Below are 27,599 nucleotides of genomic sequence, written 5' to 3'. Positions count from 1 at the left end.
CCAGGTTTGACCAAATAAGCCAGGCGCTAAAAGGCTCCATGCCCAGGTGCATGGGGGCTCAGTGCTGCCAGAACGCAAATAGCCACAGGCAGATGGAGGCCCCACAACTAGAGGCAGTACCCTCTGAGGTCCATCCAGCCTCCCCTGCAGGATGGAATGAGGCCAGGTACAGGAACAGGGGCAGCTTCACGGGCATGTGGCTATGCAGCCACACAGGGCCCCATGCTGAGCAGAGGCCCACATTTGGTTTAATATTTTTTGAGGGAGCAACCTTGCATTTTTATTTTGTACTAAGCCCTGCAAGTTCTGTAGCCAGTCCTGCTTGGGAGGGAAAGGCAATGGACAAGGAGGACGTCTCCAGGGATGGATGACAATGATGTGCTCAGGCATACGTGGGTTCTGCCACTGCTTTATGCCTTCCCGCTGCAGCCATGAAATGAAGATTCACTGGGTGTGTGTGATTTCACATTGCCTCGCCAACTCACCACGAAGGGGGTGCACCTGGGAGACAGTGAGGCACATCTGCCCGTAGCTTGGGTCACCTGTCTAAACTTAATACTAACTGTGGCCACTTAATCCCAGTGAGGAAGGCTGAGACCCCTCAAAGGTAAGCAGAGAGGCAGAAAAGAGCACGGGGCTTCAGAGGACCCCTTATCTCCTGGGAAAGGCAGAACGCCCCTGGACAGCACCAGGAAAGCTGGAAAATCCATCCTTTGTCCACTGCCTGAGCTTGGAGCCCTACCCTGCCCCTCCTGCAAAGGAAGGTAGCTGAGACCTCACGGCGAATGGCCACTAGTCGGCACAGCCTTCATTGCATGAGCTGCTTGCGTCCCAAGATCACTGGCATGAGTTCCCTAGCCAGGGCACCTGGGCATGGTGCCTTCCAGTGCCCACTCACATGATCAAACCCAATGCTTGCCCTTGCATTCAAGGCCCTGCATAACCTAGCACCACATTCATCTTCCAGCTAGCGCTCTCCCCTTGTCCCCCAGGTCACCACTGGGCTGGTCCCCTTGAGCACTTCTCACTGGGCTTGTGGCTTTTCTCTACTGGCCAGAACCTCCAGGTTGGGATCTTGTTCCACCTCCTCTGGGAAGCCTACCTGCCCCCGCAGCTCTCTCCCCCACCCTCCCCCTGTTCATGTCTGTCTGTGGGCAACATGGTGTCAACTTCTGAATTCCCTTCATACTGTCAGCTCCGTGATCAAAGAACACATTGGAGTCAAACCTACTTGAATCCCAGCGCTGTGCTAGAGCTGATGAACAGTGGTAAATGAGAGTGACAGTCCCTCCCCAGCAGACCAAATGAGGTAATGCTGGCAAAAGGCATAAAGAAATGAAGGTAAGACAACAGTAAGAATGACAGTCAGTGTCCTTGCTGGGATGAAAGCACAGCAGATCAAAGTCACCTTTAAAGAAAGGCAGCTACAGGCCGGGCGCAGTGGCTCACGCCTGTAATCCCAGCACTTTGGGAGGCTGAGGCAGGCAGATCACGAGGTCAGGAGATTGAGACCATCCTGGCTAACACGGTGAAATCCCGTCTCTACTAAAAATACAAAAAATTAGCTGGGCGTGGTGGCGGGTGCCTGTAGTCCCAGTTACTCGGGAGGCTGAGGCAGGAGAATGGCGTGAACCCAGGAGGCGGAGCTTGCAGTGAGCCGAGACTGCGCCACTGCACTCCAGCCTGGGAGACAGAGCGAGACTCTATCTCAATAAATAAATAAATAAATAAATAAATAAATAAATAAATAAATAAATAAATAAAGGCAGCTACAGCCGGTGCAGTGGCTCACGCCTGTAATCCCAACACTTTGGGAAGCTGAGGCGGGTGGATCACCTGAGGTCAGGAGTTCAAGACAAGCCTGGCCAACATGGCAAAACCCCATCTCTACAAAAAGACAAAAATTAGCCAGGCATGGTGGCGTGTGCCTGTAATCCCAGCTATTCGGGAGGCTAAGGCACGAGAATCACTTGAACCGGGGAAGCAGAGGTTGCAGTGAGCCAAGATCACGACACTGCACTTCAGCCTGGGTAACAGAGGGAGACTCCGTCTCAAAGAAAAAGAAAAAGAAAGGCAGCAGCTGCAGATAGAAACATTGACAAAAAATTATTCTGACAGCCTGCTGTCAGACAAGCTAGAAAAACTGTCTAAACTGGACACAAGCACATAAAAAGACATAGCAACCTGAGACCATGAAAGACCAACACAGCCATAGACCCTGAAGGGACCAGTGTGGCCACAGCAGACCCACAAGTACAATGGAGTTTATGACCAGCAGTTCTCTAACTGCCTTCCATAGTGGCGCATACACCACGCAGGACGCTGAGTCAAATGACAAGAATATATTTAGCTTGTTAAGAAACTGCTGACTTCTTTTCCAACCAGCAATGTAGGAAAATTCCAGCCCTTGGCTAGGATAACGCCTGTAAACCTAGCACTTTGGGAGGCTGAGGTGGGTGGATCACCTGAGGTCAGGAGGTCAGGAGTTCGAGATCAGCCTGGCCAACATGGTGAAACCCTATCTCTACTAAAAATACAAAAATTAGCCGGGTGTGGTGGTGCATGCCTGTAATCCCAGCTATTCGGGAGGCTGAGGTGGGAGAATCACTTGAACCCAGGAGGCAAAGGTTGCAGTGAGCTAAGATTGCACCACTGCACTCCAGCCTGGGCAACAAAGCAAGACTCTGTCTCAAAAAAAAAAAAAAAAAAGAAAGAAAAGAAAATTCCAGTCCTTCCACACCCTCACCAACACTTAGTGTTGTCTATCTTTTTAATTTTAGCCATTCCGGCAAGCATAGTGGCATCTCATTGTGCTTTTAATATTCATTTCCCTGATGATTAATGATGCTGAACAACTTTACATGAATCGTTTATAACTAATTAGCTATCCATATGTCTTTTTTGGTAGAATGTCTTTTCAAATCCTTTGCCCATTTTAAATATGGGTTGTCTTTTTATTATTGAATAGTAAAAGTTATTTATATATTAGATACAAAAGTCCTTTACAGATATGTGCATTCAAATATGTTCCCCCACTCTGTGTCTTGTCTTTTGGTTTTCTTAACCATGTCAGCAGTCCTTTTTTTTTTTTCCAAAAGTTCCTTCATGCCCCTTTTTAATCAGTCCCCTTTGTCCACCCCCTATATGTTTACCTTTTCTGGAATGTAAATATCATGTAAATGGAGTCATACATTTTGTAGCCTTATAAGCCCAGCTTCATTCATTCATCATAATACCTTTTCATATTCATCTGAATTGTGGGTATCAGCCCTTCATTCCTCTCTAACATTGAGTAGTTCCAGTAGGAATTCCATCATATGGCTGTGGCACGGTTTCTTTACCCATCCATCAGCTGATGGATATTTGGGTTGTTTCCAGTTTTTTGCGATTATAAATAAAGCCACTGTAAACAGCCACATATATGTTTTTGTGCACATATGTTTTCATTTCCTTTGGGTAAGTACATAGAAGTGGGATGCTAGGTGTTATGGTAGATGTATATTTAACTTTATAAGAAACTGCCAGGCCAGACACAGTGGCTCACACCTGTAATCCCAGCACTTTGGGAGGCCAAGGCAGGAGAATTGCTTGAGGCCAGGAGTTCAGGACCAGCCTGGGCAACGTGGCAAAACCCTGTCTCTACAAAAAATACATACACACACACAATTAGCCAGGTGCAGTGGTGCACGCCTGTAGTCTCAGGTACTTGGGGGGCTGAGGAGGAAGGATTCCATGAGCCCCGGAGGTCATGGCTGCAAAAAGAAAAAAAAAAAAGTACCAAACTACTTTCCAAAGTGGCTGCATCATTCAGCCTTCCCATCCACAATGTAGGTGAGGTCCAGTGGCTCTGCGTACTCACCAGCACTTGATAATGTCAGAGTTTTTGTTTCCATTTTTAAGCTATGATCTATCTTGGTGACTAGTCCACATATGCTCTAAAAGGAAGTGTGTTCTGCTGCTGTTGGGTGGAATGACACTTAAAATGTTCCTTAAACCAAGCTGGTTGATAACATTGATCAGGTCTTTTACATCTTTACTGATTTTCTTTCTACGTTTATCAATCCAGGGATGTTGAAATTTCCAACTGTATTGTTAGATTTGTCTATTTCTCCTTCCAGTTCAGTTGTTTTTGTTTCAAGTATTTTGAATCTCTGTTATTTATATGCATACATTTAGGAATGTTATGTCTCCTTGTGAATTGACCCCTTCATCATTATAGAATTTCTCTTTTTAACTCTGATAATATTTCTTGTTTTTAATCCTCCTTGATTAATACAGCCACTCTGGGCCTACTTTTGATTAGTGTTTGCATAGTATATCTTCTTCCATCACTGAATTTATATCTTCATAGTTACTGTGGGTTTCTTGAAGATAGCATATAGTTGGGTCTTGTTTTTATATCCAATTTGATCATGTCTGTCTTTTATAATTGGAGTGTTCTGAGTATTTGTATTTAATGTTACTGATATGGTTGGATTTATAGCTACCCTCTTGCTAATGGTATAAAGCATTTTAATGATTCCATTTCATTTCCACTGTCAACTCATAAATTAGACCTCTTGTTTAATTTTACTTTTACAAAATTGCATCTTTAATTACATAGTCTTCCTTCAAATAATATTATGCCACTTTCGTACAATGTAGGAAATAATAGATTTCCATTTTGCCCTCTCATTCTTCCTGCCTCTGTGGTCATACCTTTCACTTATTATACATCCCACTACACATTGCTATTGTTTATGTTTTAAACAGCCAAATCTGTTTTAAATTAATTTAAAAATGAAAAGGCATATTTACGTACATGTTTGTTATTCTTTCCTTTCTTTTGTAGATCTAAATTTCTATCTGGCATCATTTTCTTTCTGCTCTAAGAACTTCCTTTAATGTTTCTTGTGGTGCCAGGTTTCTTCTGATGGATTCTATCACCTTTTTTTTTTCTTGTCAAAAAAAGTCATTATTTGGCTCTCACCTGAAAAATATCTTTGATAGGTATAGAATTCTAGGTTGACAAGTTTTTTTTTTCTTTCAGAACTTTGACAATGTCATTCCACTGTCTCCTGGCTTACATTTTCCCTCTGGCTATATAAAAATTTTTCTCTTCATCACTGGTTTTCAGTAATTCAAATATGATATATGTTGCTGTGTGGTGTGGTGTGTGTGTGTGAATCTTGTTTGTGGCTAGTTGAGGCTCTTGGATCTTAGGATTTATAGCATTCAACAAATTTGGAAAATATTCATTCATTATTTCTTCTCATTTCTTTTCCTGCCCTCTCCCCCTACTTCTCACCTTGAGACTCAAACTACACATGCTTGATACTGTCCCACAGGTCACTGAAAGTCTATTCATTTTTTTTTTAGTCTTGTTTTTTCTGTTTCATTTTGGATCATTTCTATTGCTATGTCTTAACATTCACTTCTCCTTTCACCCTATTTCCAAATCTGCTGTTAATCCCATTATATTTTTCATTTCTGATATTGTAGTTTTCGTCTCTAGAAATTCCATTTGGTGCTTTTTATCTCCTAAATTCCTCTCTTCACTATGTTCATGTTTTAAAAATAATTGAATACGCATTTAATAGTTGTTTTAATGTCCTTGTTTGCTAATTCTATCATCCTTGTCATTTCTGAGACTGTTTCTCTTGACTGATTGTCTCACATTGTTCAACTTAACATACTGAGTAATTTTTGTTTGGATGCTGAACATTATGATAATTACATTACACATCCCACTACACATTGCTATTGTTTCTGTTTTAAATGGCCAGATCTATTTTAAATTAATTCAAAAATTAAAAATAGCATATTTACATGCATATTTGTTATTGTTATTCTTTCATTTCTTTTGTAGATCTAAATTTCTATCTGGCATCATTTTCTTTCTGCTCTAAGAACATTTAGACACTTCAATGTTGAGTGTCTAAAATTTTGTTGTCTTCCTTCCAAAGTGTTGGGCTTTGCTTTGGTAGGCAGATAATTATAAAATAAAGACTTTGGGGAGCAAAAACTTTTTCAGACAAATCAAACTTGTGGTTCAGTTTGACCCTTTGGAGACTTGTTTATAATCTTGATTAGGGTGGGTATAATGTAGCACTTACTGTAGGAATAATTTAGGCCCACTGCTAAGGTATGGCTCTTCTGGTTTCTCTAGTGAATGCTCTCATTGATCTATAAGGACTCCTCATTCTGGTTAATCTGAACTCAAATGCCTCTGTATCTTTTGCTTGGACCACACAAGTCTCCTAATTGATCGTGGCCCTGGCCCAGCTTTGTCTTTCTGTACTGCAGCCAGGGTGAGCCTTCAAACACCTAGGACTGGCCATTTCATCCCCCAGTTAAAACCCTTATGAGACTTCCTGTCACCACTCCGGGGAACAAAAAAGGCAGAGGGGACAGATACAATATTTGACCTTCATGATCTGTCTTATCTACCCCTCCACATCACGTCTCATACTTGATCATCCACCAGCATCAAGCAACTTGCAGCCTCCAAACTCCCATGTGACTGCAGACCTCTGTGCCTGCACCCAGGCTGTCCTTGCTGCACCACGAAACACAGATGTGCCTCCGAGGAAGTAGAGTGTGTGCTGGCATTTCCAAAACCATTTGGATTGAGAAAGGATCAGATAAATGATGGGGGTTAGAATTTGCAACCAGAGAGCCCGAGACATCTTCTCTCCGCCTGGATCACTCCCCTGGTGTTCATGGGTCCGGAGTCATTTGCCCATCACTGGAGAAGACCTTTGGTCAGCAGTGTAGCCATGGGTCCTCATTTGGCCCCTGCCAGTACACAGTACACATCTGTGACTTGGCTATCCAGAGAAGTCTGACCCCCAGGAGCTGGTGTTGGGGCCTGGGAAACAGCATTTTGACAAGCACTCTGATTTTGATGTGTACCAAAGTGAGAGAACATCCATTCTCTCTGTTACAGGCAAGGACTCTGGAGCCAGGCCTGGCTTCTGGTGCCAGCTCTCAGGTCACCTTGCCCTTCCTGGCCTCAGGGCCTTACTCTGTACAATGGGATCATGCCTCCGTTGGAAGGTGGTAAAGTATACAGCCCAGGTCCAGCAGGCTTTCAACCCAGCCCACCCCTCCCTCTTCCCTTTTGACTCTTCCCAAGGCACATCTGCTCTGGCCTCCAGGGCTGTCTCTTCCCTATCAGGGGCTAGCAGGGGCTTCCTTGCCAGCTCCCAGGAAGCAGTTGACAGCAGTCACTGCACAGACGCTTCATATATTCTGTGGGGCGGATGGGGTGTCTTGCTTTGTGGCGACACATGGACTGAGTTCACACAGCAATTTAAGGAAACCAGGTTGACAGTCCTGCTCTGATAATGCAAGCAAAGGCCTGATCTAGGAGGGGATTGTAGGTGGGCCAGCCCCATACCCTCTCCCTGTACAGCGAGGAGCAGGAGAGCCGTTTAAGGCAGCGTGGGCCGTGTGCTCACACGCAGAACTGGAAACCCTCCCTGCCTGCCGTGCCCTGCTGCTGTTCCACTGCTTTGGAAAAAGCCATCCAATAAAATCAATATGACCTGTGGCAGGAGTTGACCTTCCCAGCCCTGGCGAAGGTTCCAGATGACTGGACAGGTTCCTGGCAAATCAGAATTTCTTCTGCACCCAGTGAGGGCAGGTTTGGAGGTGAAAAAGCCATAAACTACTGTGATCCTTTCAAAAAAATAAGGCAATGCGCTCAAGTGATGCCAGCTGTGAAGCAGACTTGAGGGGTGGCTGAACTGCTCTTCGTTGGAAGCCTCAGGGTTGTGAGCCACACAGATGGCCAGGAAGTTATGGGGTGGAGGCAGGGGACTTCATCACACAACCCCTGGACTCCAGGGAACTTTTCCTCAAAGCAAATCATAACTTAATGAGGTGAAAAACTTGGGCGGTTTTGAAACTCAAGCACAAGGGTCGCCCCCACCCCCTCTCCTCCTCTCCCCACCCTCATTGAGCCAAGGGCACTTCCACGGGTCTATGAGCGTTACTGCCCAGTGGTTGATGCTTAATTCAGCCACTATGGAGGGCTGGCCATGGGGGTTGAGGGGCCGTGGAGAACAGCGACAGAGGTGGATTTCACCTGAATGACGGCAGCAGCCGGCCACGTGGCTGTGACTCAGGTCTGGTTTCTCCCTCTCCACCTCTTGCCTTGGATAAAGTCCATGTAGGTGACACCAGAGTGCTGACCTGGCTGCCATTTGAAGGTGCTGTGACCTGTAATGAGCCACTCAAACCGTAAGTCAACATTTATCTGTAAGGAGCCACATTCTGCACATCCAGAAAAGGTGAATTTTCCAGATGAGAAGGACCTTGAAGATTTTCTACTCTGGCAGTTTCCATCCTCACTGCTGAGTGCCACTTTTGTTCTTTTCCCCGCCAGGCCTCATGTTTTCAAAGATTGTGTTGCCCAAACTGCCTTTGTTAAGTAATAATTTGTTTTCCAATTGTTTAATTAATCAAAGACATAAATAACTGCCAACCTGAGCTTTTAATCAGTGTAGGGGGGAGAGAGGCCAAAAGCTGATACTTATTAAGCACCTGCCACACACCAGGCGCTGCCCCCGCACCCTTCATGCTGTCCTCCCACAACCCCTCCGTGCCAGGACATGGAGGGACAGAGAAGCAGTTCTCCTTCGCCAAGGTCACACGGGCAGCCAGAGGCAAAGCCAGGACCAGCTCCTGAGTCTGCCCAATGCCAAAGGTCCACTCTTTCTACAGCTGGCTACCACCTCTTGTCTTGCCACCCTGGGGTGATGCAATTCCAGCCCAAGGCAAAGGAAAGGCATTTATATCCACCTGAAATACTGAAAATGCCTCCTGCGTTGAGCCAAGACTCTTTCCACTGCAGACGACAGAAGCACGACTCAAACGGACTCGGATAAAACAAAGGATGTGGGGGCTGGTTGGCTCACATAACTGGAGTCCAGGGTGGGTCAAGCTTCAGGCATGGTTGGATCCGGGAGTTCACACAGAGCTGTGCACTCTCCCCTCTGTCCTGCTATCACTTGACTCTGGTTCTGCTTCTCTTTGCCCTGGTCTCCACTCTCCCCTGCTTCGGATTTCCCCCAGCAAGTCCAGACATACCTGCAGCTGCCTCCATGATAGCTAAGATGCATCATGCACACAACATGGCCGCAACAGAACTCTTTGGCTTTCCCTGTCCCCAAACCTGTTTCTCCCCCACCTTCCTGCAGCCCAGGAGTAGAGCTACATCTCCCAGCTACTCAAGCCCCATTTGGAGCGGTCCTTCTTTCTCCTCTTTCTCCCACAGCCACATTCTCCAGCAGTAGGTCCTGCCGGCTCCACCTCCACACCAGATCCCCAACCCTCCTGTTCCCTCCAGCTCCTGGCTGCTCCATGCCTGATCTGGTCCCTCCATGATTGTGCCAGCCCCTCACCGTTCTCCCAGCTTCTGCGCTCACCCCAACACCCTCCCTCCACTCAGCATCCGGAGCAAGGATTTCAAAATGAAACACAAAATCTCTCACCTCAAACACAAAATCTCTCAAGGGGAAGGTTTAGACCTTCCCCTTGCTTTTCACTGCACTTCAAATAAAACTGAAACTCCTTCCTGTGGCCACAGGCCCCAGTGGCTGGACCCCTGCCCACCTTACCAGTGACTTTCTTTACCACTCCCCATCTTGCTCAACAGCCTCTATCTGCACTGGCCTTTCTGTCTCTCAAAATATGTCGCCTCCTGTTAACCTCAGGGTCTTGGCGCCAGCTTTCCCTCCCTAGCTCTTACTTCGCCTGGCTCCTTCTTGTCATTCATCTGAGTTCAAATGTCACGTCCTTAGGAGGCCTGTCCTGACCACCCTGTCTAAAACTGCCTTCCAGCACATCAGCCTATCGCCCACAAGTACTTAGCACAGTGTGTCATTATCTTATTTACTTCTTTGGCGCTTACTGTCTGTCTTCCCCCATTAGGATGTAACCTCCAGGGGTCAGGGTGCCTGGCAGGTGGGCCAGCCCCTATACCCCAAGCTCAGGACCTGGGTCTCCCTACATAGCCCACAGCCACGTTGAGTGTTGAGCACATGGCCCTATTAGGCAAACGGGTGGTTTCTCTGCAGAGCCCCAAGGATCTCATCTCTTTCTGGTTATGTATAGAGATCTTGCCAACTCTGTTGCCCTGTGGTAGAATATTCTGGGAAGTCAGCATCTGGGGCCCCCAGGTGAATGGTGCTTAATACTGGACAGTGGTTTCTTTCCAGCCCCAGTGCAGCCAAAGACAGGTTCTCAGGGCCTCATCTGTGGGCACTGTGAAGACAAACACATTTCAGCCTCTGATTCTAAATGAACCAAATGTTTCTGAAACCAGCACCTAAGGAAACGCATGCCGATGGAAGAATTAAGCCTCGTTAGAGATGTTCTTGCCAGTAATGTGGCAGCTGAACAGCAGCCTTTTATCGGTGCTGTAGTCGCTACTCAGCCAAGCAGAGACAAAGAAGGGGGGCAGGATGGCTCCCCCAGCATGCCCTTGTCGAACCTCTGGCCCTCTGCTCTCACTGGTCCCCTGCTGGGATCCCTGGTCTCCAGCTTCCACGGTTTTATGTCCAAATCCCTTTTCCCGGGAAAAATGCCCTCAAGGACTCCCCTAAGGAAAGGAGCTTTCCCCGTTTCTTAGCTTCTAGAATTTCATTTTCTCAAAGACAAAAATCACTTTTCACCCAGAAGTCTGGTTATTTGTGTATGGGAGGTAGTCTTATATTAGACTAGAAGCTCCCTGAAAACATCTAGTCTTGGGTCTGCCAAAGTCCTAGTATTGTATACAGGGTACGGAAAGCCTGGATGGCTGCCTGCTTATATGTACAGATGATAGGTGTATGGATGGATGGATGGATGGATGGATGGATGGATGGATGGATGGCAGACTGAATGAATAAACAGATGATTGTTTGAATAAGTGGTTGGATATGTAATTGATTGGATGAATGGATGGTTGCTCACTGCCATTTTTAAAGCTGTTCTTGATGACAACAAAGGTAAAAGGGTAATTGAATCAGGTTAAAGCATTGTATCCCAAACCGATTTCCACAAAATCCCCTGCCTATAAGATGTACCTTAAAATAAGCACTCATCCTTAAGTAGATTTGAGAAAGGCTACATACTTTAGCCTCCTTATGGGCTGGTCATAATGCTCATTAGCATGCTAGCCCTGAGAATTCCTTCAAAGAGGGAATGTGTTTGGCTCAAGGTATTTTGTTCAATGTTGGCTTCTTGTCTTCATAATGAACTCATCACAGAGCATCCCTCATCCAAGCTCTTTCAAACTGGTTAATATTCCAAACAGGTGAATGAGATGGTGAAGACCCCAGGCTGGGCAGCTGGATGTCTGCTAAGTGGAGATTGGGGCTGGGCAAGAGGAAGGCACCGGCTTCTGCCCATCTTCCTCCTTCCCTGTACCAAGGCTGGCAGTGGGAGGTAGTTGTCTCACTTTCCTGAGCTTTCACGACCCAAGACTGAGTCATCCCACTTTATTTTCCCTTTGTTACATTGGCAAGCATTCAGATGGTGTTAGCTGTAGCTCTGACACAATGCCGCAATGATAAAATACTGCCTATTCTCCTTGGAACAAGAGGTCAGGAGGAATCTGATCATTTTTCCTGAAGAAATCATCTTACATTTCAAACTAAAGATTCTCCAACCTCTTCAATGACTATAGAATACAAAATTTTAAGATGCAAAGACTTAGAAATGGAAGGAGAAGTCTACCTGTTGGCCCCTTCCCTACTCCCCATGAAGGGGGAGAGGTGGGCTATATAGACCCTCTTGGGGCAAGGTCTACACTGTGGATCCTGTTGGGGACCATTCCTGGTGAAAAAGTGAAGCTGGCCTCCCAGCTCTTTCTGCCTCCCCTTCAGAATGTTTCCCCGGCTTCCATCCCTCCTGATGCAGGAACCTTCTGCCGACTTCTGGAATGCCCCAGAGGCCTCAGCACATGCCACCCTTTCTGTGTAGCACGCCTTCCCCACACTTGCAGGGCAGCCTCTGGGCCTCCTGTGGAGTCATCTCAGCTGCCCTCCAAAGCACAGTACCTCTCACCACCCTTGTCTGCTTCCCTCTTTCTCTCACGGAGTGGATTCCAATCTGGAGTTGTTATATCTGTCTATTGCTTTCTCCTTGCAGACTACACAGTCACAGTGGACAGGCAGGTTTCACCATCCTCACCGGTCCCTGACACAGTGCCAGGCACATGGTGCATGCTTAGTAAAAATTCACTGAACTAGTGACTCCCAAAGAGTGGCATTTTCAGGCATAATCGCAGGACTATATGTTTTAAGTGGTGCCACCATCACCTCTCAGAAATCTACCAGCCCATAGTACCATCCAGGTCATTCATGACGCTGGAGGAAGTCTTTGGAGTGATAACCTATCTTTCTTCTTTCCCTCCTTCTGACCAGCTGTGGAGCTGGTAGATCTGAACATTTATTCCAGAAAGAATCTTGCTTCTCTCCTGAGAAAGAAAATGCCTCTTGCAAGAGCCAAGATGAACAGCTAGAGCAGAATGCCGCACTCGGGGCTTCCCTCTGAAATGCCCCAGCACGCAGCACGGGCTTCCAGTGACACTGTCCAGAGCCCACTGCATTACCCTAGGAAGAGAAGGGCCACGCTGGGTTGTGGCCTCAGGGCCTGTGGTTGCAGGTATTTTAGTTCTATGGTTTAGACGCTGAAGCCTCATCCCACTCCTGTGACCGATCCCCACTGCCCAGTGGGTGACGTCACACTTGGAGAAGCCTGCTCTGTAATCAGACCCTCTCGTGGGGCTGGCTGGAGACATTTCAGAATTCTCTCTTGCTGCTTCAAAGCCTTGGGGCTCCCCTCACCCCTTCCTTAATTAGAAAATAACAGAGGGAGGCAGTTACACAATTTCAACAGCATAATCCTTTTCTGCTTGTGGCTTTGCTCTCACTCCTTGGAGAATCCATTGTTAGCTTCCAAACACCCTAAAGCAATGAGCAGTTCCCTAACTTCCAGTAAAATCCTGCCCCAGGAAAAGTCTACCTTGTGAGTGCCTGACAGACAGGGCTGGTGGAGGAGCTGTGAACCATGATGCTTCTTCCAGCTGCCTCTGCTTTCCGAACTAGCCCCACATCCTACCATCAGCCACTCTGCAAGTCAGATTGTTCTCTGGATACACGGTCCCCAATCCCAACTCTGAGCCTTTGCACATACTGCTTCCATTCCCAGAATGAGCTTCCACCCTTAGTGAACTCAAGGACTCCTACACATCCACCAAAACCCAGCCTCAATATCCCCCTTCCAAGAAGCCTTCCCTGACTGCCCCAGCAGATTCTGGCATCCTTCTCTGGGCTTCCACAGCTCAATGTGCATAGCCCAAATTGTCCTCCAGCCCAGCAATGTGGCAAGATCATCTGTACAACCCCTGTATCAGGCCACATCTTAGGGGTTCCTGGAACATCATGGGCACCACCAGCTCCTACTCCCCTCTGGCCATGCACAGCATTTGGAGTTTTGGGGTTGAGACCTGAATTTGGCACTGATTCCCTGCCCAACTCTAGGCAAGCCAGTCCACTTCTTGGGCCCCCGAATTTTTTACCAGTAAAATGAGGGACATGAATCGGCCTCACAGGATTGTGATGGGGGTTGAGAGAAACTCTGAGTGTGGAAGTAAGGAAGAAGGGGCACCTTCACCTTTTTAATAATGAATCAAATAAGAGGCTAGTTATTCCTGCTATCTCTCCCTTTCTTTCTGTTCTCTTCCCATCTCCTCTGATCCTTTCCACTCCCTGCATCAAACAAATGGGTTCTGTGGGAAAATTTCACCAGTCCACCAAGAGAAGCACCGGTTTGAAACCCCCGAAGCCACATGGCTGTGAGGGTTGAGCCTCCCTCTGGGTGAGGCTCTGCTGGAGTTAGCAACAGAGTCCCTGCACCATTTCACCACTCTGTTAAGACCCAGTCCATCTCTCCAGCAAAACCTCCTGCAACAGCAAAACTGTGGCAAACAGATTATAGGAGGATTAATCACCCCTGCCCCCGCACTCCCACAGCATTTTGTACCTACCTCCTCTAAGTACCGTTAATCAAACGATGTACAGAGGGCCTCCCCCACCCCCAGGGTGACTTCGCTTTGTGCTGTAAGACACCACTCAGGCGTTACCTCTGGGGGAACCTCTGCCAGGCCCCCTCTCCTGGGCACCTGCTCAGGGCCAGCCAAGCTCCTCTGCAACCCCCATTGTCACACTGTCTCATTGGCCTTGTCTGTTAATGTCTCTGTACTCCTGGGGGTGTAGGTGTCCAGGTTTCAGGGTGCTGTGCTTGGAGACCGGTTTCACAGCTTCTCCAGGGCCACTTAGACCTACCCAAGAGACTTGTATTGGAAAATTCAAGTCCAGGAACACTGCGTTTCTTGAACCCAGAGGCATTTACAGAAGAACTGAGCCTTCTGTGGAGAATATGAGATACTTCATTGACCCTCTCTGAGCCTCAGTTTCCTCATCTGCTCAGTCAGGGCCATGACTCTCTACCTCACAGGGTCCATATGAGCTGTTGTATGTAAAGCCCAAACATAGAGCCTGGCCCCTCTCAAAGCTCAAAAAATCCAAGGGAATCTTGTTGCTATTATCAAAACAAATGCACATCCAAGCTTTGCATGGGACAAAACAGGAGTCCCAGTGGGGGAAGAGAGAAAGCTATTCTATTCTGATGGATGAAATACAGTAGCATTCAACTATTACCATCATTTTAAGGGGGTGAGGGAGGGATAAAGAGCTAAAGACGTAGTTGCCCTTGGGGGGGATTTTCCACAGCTCAGCACCTCACTAACACTTGAGTTGGATTCCCCTCCAGTGGAAGGTTATCAGCGGGGAGCCTGTGGCAGCGTTCATCCCATGTGACCAATGAGGAATCTGAAGACCAGAAAGGGCCTGCCCTGAAAGGGAATGGAACCCTGACGCAGGCCACAGCGCAGAAGGACCTTGAAAACACAGCGCTAAGTGAGAAAAGCCGGACACAAAACGCTACATCCCCTATGAGTCCATTCAAAGGAAATGTCCAGAACAGGCAAATCTGTAGAGACAAAGCAGACAGAGACTGCTCAGGGCTAGAGGGAATGGGGGGATAGGGGATGATTGCTGAAGGGTATGGGGTTTCTTTTTTGAGGTGATGAAAATGTTCCAAAATGGACAGTGATGACAGTTACACAACTCTGTGAATACACTAAGAAGTTTTGAGTTCTACACTTCAAATAGTTGCATTGTGTGGAACATGGATTGTATCTCAATAAAGTCTTTTTAAAAAGAAAGATAGGCCGGGCGCAGTGGCTCACACCTGTAATCCCAGCACTCTGGGAGGCTGAGGTGGGCAGATCAGCTGAGGTCAGGAGTTTGAGACCAGCCTGGCCAACATGGTAAAACCCATCTCTACTAAAAATATAAAAATTAGCTGGGCGTGGTGGTGTGTGCCTATAATCCCAGCTACCCAGGAGCCTGAGGCAGGAGAATCACTTGAATCGAGGAGGCGGAGCTTGCAGTGAGCTGAGATCGAGCCACTGCACTTCAGCCTGGGCGACAGAGTGAGACTCTGCCTCAAATAAATAAATAAACAAACAAACAAACAAACAAACAAACAAACAAATAAATAGAGAAAAAAGAAAAGGAAGGGCATTCGCTCAAGTTCAAACAGGCAAAACGTCTCATAGGCAGGACTCAGCCCTGATCCGCCTATCCTCATTCATGCCCCCGGTGCCTGTCCTCCAGCTCCAGTCCTATTTCTTCAGCCCCCAGACTTCACAAACAACTCTCAGGTCTGAGCACTTGGAGAACCTCTATCCCGAGAACACAGCCTACCTCCCAATAGCTCTCACCCCACCAGGCCCTGTTTCCAAAAGTGTGAGTCAATGATCCATTTTCTGATCACATCCACAGTCCGAGGCTGTGAGTTTCCAATGGATGGTACATTCTAGAAGCTCCCCCCGCCCAACTCTGTGAGCACCAGCTTATCTGATCTGGCGCAGACGACTATAAATAAACAGTTAGAGACTGCCCTGTCTGATGAGCCATTTTCTGAGATCATATGAACTTGCTTTTAAGTAGCAGCTTTTCACAGATCGGTTGCTATGAGGCACTTTATTAAAAACCACCCATTTGCAGCTAAAATCCAGCTCCAACCAAATCCAATTTTCGTATCTACTGCTTTTTTAGACATAATGATCAGGACATCGTTTCTGTTTCTATGGGGAAGAATGGATTCAAAGGGCTGTTTTTCTGTGTGTTTTCTCTTTCCTAACAAGCAAGTAGACCATGCATGTTTAAGGCTGCTGTGTGCCATGGCCCTGGAGACCTTCAATAGAGACCAAATATTTATGCTTTGTTAGCGCATACAGACTTCTCCGGTAATGTTGATTAGTGCTAGAGGCTTATCCAACCAAGGTCAGGGGCTTCTGCCCCCCTAAACCGGGCCCATTAGCTTCTCTTAGAAGTAAAGCTTCTGCTTCATTGCCGCCTGGCTGCAGCCCACACACCAGCCCCTCTCCCGCTAACAAATATTACTGATCATGCTGGAGATTGAATGGAAGACAATGATGGGCGGATGGTGCTGTGTACTGGGGCCAAAACAAAGAACATGCCCTTTTCATAATGGGTCCTCCCCAGGACCTTTGTATCATTCAGCCTTTTTAGAAGCCCAGAGACAACATGCATGGTGGTGAGAGGCAGGGACTCAGCATCCCCCAGGGTGCACTCTTGCTGGGCTCAGGCAGCCCCTGGCTGGGTGATGGCGGGTGTGGCTTTCGGAGCCTCCATGGCTTCATCTCCACTAAGGGTGAGAGCAGGCCTGTTTCAGAGGATTGGGGCAGGGGTAAACAAGGGAACAGGCACAGAGCACTCAGCACAGTGTTTGGCACAGAATAGACGCTCAATCCACAGCCGCCACATGGTGACGATAATGATTATTAATACATTTCCAAGGTGGCCTATGTTTATTGAGTGTCTTTTCAGCACTTCGTTTTTCAGTCATCAGTTGGTTGAATAATTTGCAATTCACTTTAAAATTCGTTAAGAGGGTAGATCTCATGTTGAGATCTTACCATAATAAAATGAAAAAGAACTGATTGGAGTTGGAAGCTATTTCTTGGAAGCCTTCTGTTTATCAAATCTTCCCTCTGATCTTTCTCCCCCATCTCCTGGGTTTGAATACAGGCACACTCATTTAATAAATATTTGTAGAGACCTACTGTGCAACAAATCCTGCAGGGAAAGGGGAAATTCAAATGAGCAGGATCCAGACCATGCCCCGGGAGCCCCGGCAGCTACTCAAAGAATCAGACAGAAACCGAATCCCGAGACCAAATATATGTATAGCCAGAATGTACATTGAGCAGGTCCAGAGGAAGGGAAGGGGGGAAGGAAGGAGAGGCCCCTGCAGAAGAGCAAAGGCTTACACCGTAGAGAAGAGTTGTCCATGGGGACAAGTGAGGGGATGGATGCATGGCAGGAGAAGTAAGCAACAAGAAGTCTGGAGGTGGAACTGGAGCTCAGATGTGAAACCTGGAGTTAGAGACCAGGGGCCACTGTGATCTGCAAATGATAGGAGGGGATGCTCAGCCAGGTAGTGTGGGCCACGAGGGAAGAGCTAGGCAGGAGCTTCACGTGTAAGGGAACGAGGAGGAAGTACTAGGGAGGGCAGCATCCCAGGACAGGGATGCTTCCAGAGGGGACCCTAAACTCCATATGCAGAAGGTCAAGGGAGCTCTCCCTGCAGGCTTCATTGCCATATGCCAATTCCATTGCTCACTCTGCGCTTTGTAAGGGTGGCTTGTGTGAGTCCTGATGTTTTCCTGTAGGGAGCCCTTACGGTTCTCTACACCCCTTCCTACCAGACCAGCCCCAGCACCTGGGCCACTTGCAACAACCTTCTCCCAGAAAGTGGCCTCTGGACTTCAGTGTTTAGGGGAGGGGGTTGGAGGGATGATAGCTCACTACTTAAAAAAAATTAAAAGACACAGCAATTGGGCTGAAATAAAACTCTCACCTCTGCCAACAACATCAAAGCAGAGATTAAAGGCTGATTTTAAGATTTAAAGGCACTGTGCTGATGGCTTCGGGTGGGACCCTGTTTCTGCAGAATTACTGGTAATAGCAATTCTAGAAACAGGTTACAATAACAGCACTTACCAGAGATACACTATGTACTAAGGTCTCTGGATGATAAAGTGGATGGAAATAGCTCATTTCCATTCCCAAATTCACTAACAGAGAGAGCAGTTAGCCAGGGCAGACCATGGGTAATGATGCTCGGTTGTCTGTGAATTAATTTCTGGACAGTACTGCCAGGAGCTAATGCATTTTTCAGTGAAGAGGAGTTTCAAGAAATCTTAATGCTAGTGTGGATTGGTTAATCATTATATTTACATCATCTCGGTGGGGTGAGGGGCCAGCTGGGGTTAATGGACATTTTGGAAGATGTGAGAACGCAGCCTTGGCAGGACAGAGATAGGAAGCCATCCATTCCACCCCGGGGCTGAGAAACTCTGCCTGTCCTCAGGACTGCTGAATTGCTGTGCGGTCATTTCGGAATTAAAGATGGATCTACTTTCTGATTAGCAGAGTTCAGCTTCTTTTGTGAAACTTCTCAAACAGTTTTATTCCCTGGTTACCTTCACATTTATTCTCAAATCTCTATTTCGTGGAGAGGTTGGTGTCAGGGCAGAATTGATCCAGCAGCTTACTGTTAACGTGATTTATCAATAGCAGTGTGAGATCGTATACAAATGTGGCTTAGCATTTTGATGTCTTGGCCATGCTTGATGATAAGGTACGCATTACTATAAAAATAAACTTACTGTGGCTCCTGAATGCCTTTGTTTTCCTTTTGCCTGCACAGCATTCCCGGGAAATGATTAATAAGATGTTTCATTTAAGTACCAAGCAATCCAGAAACCGAGCAGGAACACAGGCACCTGGATGCAGGAAAGCTTGAAATTAACAGGCAGCCATAGAAAGTATAAGATTAATTTCGTTTTCTTTTCTTATCTTATGCTCTCTTTTATGTCTTTCCCTATGTGAAGGGGGAGATTAATCCAGGAATGATCTTTTTGTTGGCAATTTTATATTATGTTTGACTACTTAATAGAAATCTGAGCTACAGCGAGGCAGGATGCAGAAAGCGTATCCCGAAGGAGGAGAGGGAGAAGTCATTTTGAGCACAGGAGGCAGATTTCACAGCCAGTGTCAAAGCTGGGAGCAGGAAGAGTAAAGCAAACACCACGAGGCATTCATTCATTCATCTATTCATTCATTCCACAGATATTTTCCCATAATGGCCGCACAGCCAGGCTGGGGAGCCTCCGTCATCCAGCCTGCTCCTTTGGGCTGCACCTGATCAAGTTTTTAGGGTGATTTGGAACCAAAATGAAATTCAGTACAATTCAGAACATATTTATTGAGCAGCAGCCATATGTTCAGCATCATCCCGGCTGCGTGGGGAATATCAAAAGGGGGGAGACATGGTGGCTGTCACCAAGGATCTCGCATCTAATTGGGGAGATAAGATATACACACACAATACAAGGCAATTATGGTAAGAGCGTACATTTAAATACCACTCTCCTGTTTACCCACATTTCATATCAGCCTCTCTACATTGTTGGAGCCTCTCAACAACTTGGGGAGGGAGGGGGGCAGATATGATAAGTCTCATTTTGTAAATGAGGGATCCCAGGCTCAGCGGGGTCGGGAGGCTTGCCTCAAATCACCCAGCCATAAACAACAGCCCAGGACTTCAGCCAGGGTCGCAGGCTCCCAGCCTGTGGTGTGTTTCAACTAATCAGCTACACTGATTAAATGCCCGGTGGGGGTGGGTGGGGGGCAGCTGCCAGGGCTGGAGAGCTGGCCCTAGCCAGGCCTCCAGCGGCTCCTTTCTGGGGAAGTACAGGTCATGTCAGCCTTGCTTTGAATCCTGCCCCAGTTTTCCACCAAGGAGCCCGATGGCAGCAATGAAGGAGAGCCCCCTTCTCTTATCACCCTACTGCTGTAAGAATCCTATTCCACCCAGAGGGAAAAGAATAGGCAGTGAGTCCACTCAGGTCATCTTGAAGGCAACCCAGGGAATAGGTGGCTGACTCAAGAACCCTGGACGTCACAAATTGGTGCCGATCACACGCAGACCACCATTTTACCATCAGGGCAAGCATCAATTTTAGGGTACCATGTTAACAAGGGCACAGATGATGCCAGAACCCAGCTGTCCCCAAAATCCTGGCACAGGGCAGAGCAAGCTGGGGCACACCGTGGGCACTACAGAGGAGAACCTGAAGGAATGAGCCAGGCCCGCCCTGACTCTCCAAAGGGTGGCCTTCTCGGGCGCTCAATCAGCCTGATTTTGCTCAATTTCTCCTCCTGCCTCTTGTGCTAAGTTAGAAGGACAGATGACATCATTCCTCCTCAGGCCCATTAACCACATGGATCGATGGCAAGAAATAAAATTTGGATTTTTCAAAAATCTCCACAGCAGATGGCCCCAGGAGACCAATTGCAACAAGATTCCTAATTAAATATAATTAAATAAGCATTAAGAGAGAGACTGATGCTCCCCTCTCCACATTACCCCACTCTGTGCCAAAGAGTACAAAATTGAGAACGTCATTGTCCGCAAAAAAGCCACAAAGATCGTTCAACTCCAGCCTCTGATGACCGAGCTGGGAAAACTGAGACCGGAGGGGCTACAAATTCAGCCAAGGTCTGCAGGGATGTAGGGCCGATGACAAAAAGCTGACCGAGAAACTGACTCATGCACAAGTGCCCATTCTGGGGTCATGTTGTTAGCATCTAAAAGGCCCGGACACTTGCATGCTGGGCGGCCTTGGGCAAGATCCTTTAAGTCTCTGGGCCTCTTTTTCTTTCTTTCTTTCTTTCTTTTTTTTTTTTAATTGAGTCTCACTCTGTCACCCACGCTGGAGTGCAGTGACGTGATCTTGACTCACTGCAACCTCCGCCTCCCAGGTTCAAGCAATTCTCCTGACTCAGCCTCCTAAGTAGCATGCCACCACGCCCGTTAATTTTTGCATTTTTAGTAGAGATGGGGTTTCATCATGTTGCCCAGGCTGGTCTCAAACTCCTGACCTCAGGTGATCCGCCCACTTTGGCCTCCCAGAGTGCTGGGATTACAGGTCTGTGCGTCTTTTCTTCTTCTAAGATCAGTGCCTTAGAAGTATGATGTGAATCACATCCGTAATTTTTTATTTCCTAGCCACATTTTCAAAAAGTAAAAACAAATGGGTACAAAATCAAAAGAATACAATTTTCATTATACATTTTATATCACCCAAATCCCAGCATGTAATCAATATAAAAGTTATTGAGTAGTTAACACTTTTTTTTTTCACCTTAAGTCTGAAGTCTGGTGAATGTTTGACATTTACAACTTGTCTCTGTATGGACTGGCCACATTTCAAGTGCAGTAATGGATGGTGACCATATTGGCCAGTGCAGGTCCAGAAGATGGGCCTGAGATAGTCTCTCACAGGTTGTTGTGAGTTGGGTTTTGTTTTTGTTTGTTTGTTTGTTTTTAAATAAACACGATGTGGCTGGGCATGGTAGCTCAGGCCTATAATCCCAGCACTTTGGAAGGCCAAGGTGGGTGGCTTGCTTGAGCCTAGGAGTTCAAGACCAGCCTGGGCAACATGGGGAGACCACATCTCTACAAAACTACAAAAAATACAAAAAAATTTAGCCAGGCGTGGTGGCATGTGCCTGTGGTCCCAGCTACCCGGGAGGCTGAGGTGGGAAGATTGCTTGAGCCCTTTCAAAGGCAGAGGCTGCAGTGAGTGGTGATTGCACCACTGCACTCCAGCCTGGGCAACAGAGTGAGAGTCTGTCTCAAAAAAAATAATAAAATAAAATAAATAATTAAGAAGACAAACATGATGTGAAATGTGCTTAGCAGCATCCCCACGTGTCATTAGCACCCAGTAAATATTAGCTACGATGATTATCAGAAAGCCAGTGTCCAAACAGTTCATCCAGAAAGCATGACAGTCCATGGCTCCTATTTACCAAATCTTCTCTTTCAATTCCCTTCCACAAACACAACCCCTAACAGAACAACTGTGGGGGGAGGGATTTCTTTAGTCTCTGGGTAAAGCTATTAAAAACAAATGGCGGCTTCTCGAGCTCGCCCTTAAAGCAATCGGTGGATCCCAAGATTAAAATTCAACTGCAGCCAAATTGTGTTATAAACGGCTTCACTCCACCTGGGGTCTGGACGCCAGGCAGATGTAATCCCCTCTCCTGGGCATACACTGATGGAAACCCCGCCTCACTGCACCAGCCAAAGCCTTTAAATCAGCCGTTATTCCCGGCCTGACATGAGAGTTACAACAGGGTTTTACAGGCCCTCTGCAGGGCTCTCTAAATTTTGTGGCCGTAGCTTCGTAAGGCTTGTTCTTACCCAGCAATCCAAATAAAAATAGTGCTATTGATCACAAAGGCATCAACAACGTCAGCCCTAAAGCTACCTGTGCACATTTCTAATTGTCCTGTCCTTTTTATGTCTTTAAATATTACCATAAGCATCTGAGAGATTCGCTACCTCTGGTTGGGAAGAAGGAAATCACCCCCTCCGCTCAGTCCCAGACATTGGAAAGCAGTGGGGAGGAAAACTCATGCGCTAGGAATAATTGTGAAGTCCCTTTTTGTAAAAAAGAAAATAAAACACTGGCTCCCATGTTGAGCTTGGCATTATAGCTCGTCAGGAAATGCCACCCAATTATGCCTAATTTCTCATTGTTTTTCCGACCGGTTTGCGTCCCAGCAATTATGCTTCGTTTGCAGTAAGAGAAAAGTGAAATGCCCAGCTGGTAGACTGATCAGAAAGCCGACAGCCAATAAATTAATCAAGAAATAAGGAATGAATGCTGTGTTTGATGTTTGCAAATCACACATGTGGCTCTCCAGATGCTTGGACTTAATTTTTACCACCACAAAAACCAAGAAAGAGGAAACTGGGAGTGACTCCAGCAGCTAAGCAAACTCTCCCCAGCAAAGCAACTGTTCAGCTGCCTCTGGAATCTTCTCACCTTCAGCATACTGCCAAGAAAAAAGAGCACCCCCCCACCCACCCACAAACCCCCAAGAGCCTTAGGCATGAACCTTTCTGGGGTCCACGCAAGTGTGTGCAATGTGGAAGAAAATTATGGGCTCCAAAATTCAACAAGAAAGCCACAAAATCAAAATTAATAAATGCTTCATTAAACGCCTGCCAACTATAGCAGTGCAGCCTCCTCACCGCTTGCTGGGTGCTGTATTGATGATGTCGTCGTCCTAAAAACTTCATTACGTTTGAGAAAACCATTGCAAGAATGCCTAAGGATGCCTATTGGTTGTGGGGCAAATCACAGGTAATTGCAACTTTGATGGATTACCTGCTGCTAGATAATTTAAGAAGCAAAATCATTAAACTCCTTTCAAATATTTTTACTGCAAACACACTATAGTTAGTGTGGGCGTATTTTAATTCGTTTGATATGATGGGGAGCAAGCCTGCCAAATAAAACACCCCCCTGGACCTAACAAGAGGCCAAGGTGTGTGCAGGCTTAGGCCTCTCTTCAGGTGCCCCCCGGGGCTGGGGGCCCGCTCCCTCACACAGGTAGCTCAGGTAGCCCTAGCCATCTGCAGGGATCCGGCGGCTGTGTTCCAGTAAAGGCCAGCAAAATATGTCCAGTCTCCAAAGGGGACGGACGCCATCATCTTTGGCATTCATGTCACGCTTTAAAGGCCAGAGTCCCCCGCTCCCCCTCCTGCAATGAGCCACCCATTTCTGCCGCTGCTCTCCTGCGTGTCCACGGCTGAGGGTGCGAGCTGGTAATTACATGCTCGCTTAGGTAGGGACGCTTCCAAGCAGTGCTGGAGAGCTGATTAACCACCTGGTTGGTGGGCACAATTCAAAGGGGCACCTGGGAGGCAGGCCACAATGACTCGTAGCACGGTTGCCAGGCGGATGTGTGCAGAAGGGAAAAAAACGCTCCCGTGTCAGGACAGCTCCATGCTCTGCCTTCCCAAGGTCTCACCCACTCAGCCAAAGGCCCTGGCACTTTGAAGTTTCCCTGTGGACATGAAGGTACCCTGGAAAGGGCTGTGGGACCAACAGCTCCATGAATTGCCACCAGGGTGATTTTGCGCCCTCTCACCCAGAAGCATTTGGCAATGTCTGAAGACATTTTTGGTTGTTGCAATGGGAGAAGGGGCTGCTCACAGAATCCAGTGGGTGGGAGCAGGAAGGCTGCTAAACCTCCTGTGACACACAGGTCAGTCCCCACCACCCCAGTGACTCAGCCCCAAAGATCCGTCCCCACCACCCCAGTGACTCAGCCCCAAAGATCCGTCCCCACCACCCCAGTGACTCAGCCCCAAAGATCTGTCCCCACCACCCCAGTGACTCAGCCCCAAATGTCAGTCGCACATCAGTTGAGAAACTCTGACTTAGAGAACCATCCAGACCCAAGCAGCCTGCCTCTTGAAGAGTCTTTCCTGGGGACTGCTTACAACTCAGGAGGGCAGGAGAACTGAAGGTGGGGGCCCTGACAGTACACCCAGGTCTCCAGGCTGGAGGAGAAACTGTGTGGGGTCTCGTGGGTGAGCGAAAACCTCCTTTTTTTTGGCAGCCCTTGGAGCTGGATGTATTTTTGATGGAATCAGACCTCAAATGAGGTTGTGAATCACCAACTTCAAGAAGAAAGAGCTCTCCCGTTATGCCCATAAGTTAAAGACGAGGCACCTTAGTGCTCTCCTCAGGAGCCTCAAACCTCCAGCGATGGGTTCCCTGTCTTTTCTCTCTGTGAGCAACATTCCGTCCTTTCATGTAGATTTCCCTTTTAAGGAGAGTTGGTTCTGTCTGGGGCCAGTTTAGATTATTTTTTCAAATAAAAGAACATCAGAAAAGATTAATCATAGCCCGAAACGGAAAGGGACGAAGCTGCAGCCTGTCGTGACCTTCTCATTTGCTTCGTGATAGCCTGCCTAGCCTTGGATGGAGGCCGGGGCTGGAGTGGGTGGTGATTTTTTCCAAGTGGCCCTCAGCTCTGAACCTCACTCACTGCAGTGGCTGTGATAACTTCTTGGATTTATGAATAAAGTGGCAACCTTAAAAATATTCGTTTGGAGTTTCACAATGGAAGTAGTGATGATCAACACATTCAGCCACTATGTGATCAGATATAATTTGGGGGCTGTTGGTGGAATTGCCTTGTGTTGGCAAAGGTATGAGATTAGCACTCTGAAAAAACAATAACTAATTCCCGTGTTCCTAGGAGCAGGGTAGATATTAACTCTATTTTCCAGGAGATGAAACTAACATAGAAAGGTTAGGCAAGCTTTGCCCTGCTCCACAGAGAACTGGCCCTGGAGTGGAAATTAGGACCCCAATGTTGCGGGCACCAAACAAGGGATCAAACCTTCATCCACATGACAAATTACAGCTTGAAAAATCCCTTCATCAGTGCTCAGGCCTGACAGCACCCCATAACCACTGATTCGAATGGAAATAAGGATGGAGAAGAGAGGAGAGGGCTGCAGAGAAGAGAGTAGGAGTGGGGAGGGCCCGGATTCCCAGCAGGCATGAGAGTGTGTGAGCTGCACTGAAAATTTCCCCTGATGCGAACCTGCAGCTTTTTTCTAGTTCCAAACACCCTCCTTGTAAATAGGAGGATCTGAGAAACATCTTTGGAAGCAAAGCCCCATCAGCCAATTCCAGGGCTTACAGCTCGGCTGCAAGACACAAGGAAGAGCCACGACGGATGATTCTTAATGGTGGGAGAGGAGTTCTGAAAAATGACCCTTTGCTTTCTTTCATAACTTTTCAGGAAACGCTGCACAATTATCCTTCTCTTTCCTTGCTTAAAGTTGAACTGAGCCATTAACCTCAGCAAACGAACGCAGGAACAGAAAACAAAATGCCGGATGTTCTCTCTTGTAAGTGGGAGCTGAACAATGAGAACACATGGACACAGGGAGGGGAACAACACACACTGGGGCCTGTGTGGGGGGATGGTGGGGGAAAGCATCATGATAAATAGCTAATGCATGTGGGGTTTAATACCTAGGTGATGGGCTGATGGGGGCAGCAAACCACCATGGCACACGTTTACCCATGTAACAAACCTGCACATCCTGCACATGGATCCCGAAACGTAAAATTAAAAAAAAAAATTGAACTGAAATTAATTTTTTTAAAAATGAGCTAGTTGTAAAAGAAAACCATAATGTCCCACCAGTGGGTAATTTCTTCTTGATTAAAGATGGGGGCTGTTGATAAAGCTGATGCCCACTAACTTCATAACAAATGGAGATCCATGTCTCATGCTCTTTTATGACTTGAGCCTCGTCTGGATGGGTTTTCCGTGCAAGGAGGGAACATTTTAGGATGTGATTTTTCTTGTAAGAAAGTGGAACAAAGTAAACAGGAGTGGGGTCACTGGGAATTGGGGGGTGGGGGTGGGTACCGTGGATGAAGGTGGGTACCATGGTGGATCAGGCTGGCAAACCCCAAAACCTCTGAGGAAGCTTAACAGACAAACAGACATCACGTGGAATGAGGCAGTACAAGTATACAATGACAACTCTGATGAATTCTTGCCAAAAAAGTCAAATATGAACATCATCAAACTTCTAGATCTTACTGAGAGCTAGCTACAGGTTTGCAGGACACACAGGGGACAGAGGAACATATCAGAAGACACCATCCCATCAGCAAAATCAAGATTATGGCAAAGGCTACAGGATGGATGATATGGTTTCCAATAGAAAAATAAGAAAATAAAAAAGGGAATGGAGATTCACTAAAGATTTCCAAAACCAAATCAACCAAATGCAATGTGTGGATCTTCTTTGGATCTTAATTTAAACAAAGCATTTATGAGGCCATCAATGGAATTGCAACATTGACTGGGTATTATATGATATTTTAAAATGACTGTCCATTTTTGAGGCACAGTAATGGTATTACATTGTAGTGAATGACTTGCGAATGAAATGATAGGATGTGTTTACTTTAAAATAGTGGTGGGGAGAGAATATGGGAATTCAATGAAACAAGATTGGCATGTTGATAACGGTTTAAGCTGGGAGATGGTTACATGAGAGTTTACTATATGATTCTATTTTTTATAGACTCAAAAATTTCTGCAATGAAATATGGGAATTTGATGAAACAAGATTGGCATGTTGATAACTGTGGAAGCTGGGAGATGGGTATATAAATTTCTGCAGTGAATAATTAAAAGAAGAAAAGGTATCTAGAGATGGCAGGATAAAGAGACCAGCATCTATTTTCCAATGATTTACTGCTATAGACACCAAACTTCTCAAATGTCTGCAAGGGGCAAGTGACAGAAACAGGGATAGAGCAGTCAACAGTTCCAATAGGGCCCTGCCCTTGTGAAATTCAGTCTGGTGGGAGACATAGACGATAATCAAATAGTCACACAAACACATGACTGCCCACTGGTGTGTGTTAGAAAGGTAAAATAGACAAAGCACACAATAGCATGGCCTAACTCACTTTGGGGTTCAGGCAAATTGTCATTAGTCATTGGTGCAACCCTCCAAATATCTCAGTTCTCTCTCCTTCCGAGTACAAGGTGCAACTGAAC

The 27,599-nt window shown here is 46.8% G+C and overlaps 1 long non-coding RNA gene across 1 annotated transcript in view; it reads right to left on the bottom strand.

Annotated features, from left to right (window-relative positions):
* LOC101129187 (uncharacterized) overlaps positions 1–27,599 on the bottom strand; it is a 53,132-nt gene that overhangs the window by 8,119 nt on the left and 17,414 nt on the right. Inside the window, exon 3 of the long non-coding RNA XR_008674502.2 lies at positions 18,797–18,913. This is a non-coding gene — a long non-coding RNA (uncharacterized lncRNA). The remainder of the gene's footprint in view (positions 1–18,796; positions 18,914–27,599) is intronic.

Source organism: Gorilla gorilla, chromosome 21 (genome assembly GCF_029281585.2).
Source record: "Gorilla gorilla gorilla isolate KB3781 chromosome 21, NHGRI_mGorGor1-v2.1_pri, whole genome shotgun sequence".
NCBI lineage: Eukaryota > Metazoa > Chordata > Mammalia > Primates > Hominidae > Gorilla > Gorilla gorilla.
Note: the sequence above shows the minus strand (reverse complement) of the source record. Positions and strands in the feature narration are given on the sequence as shown.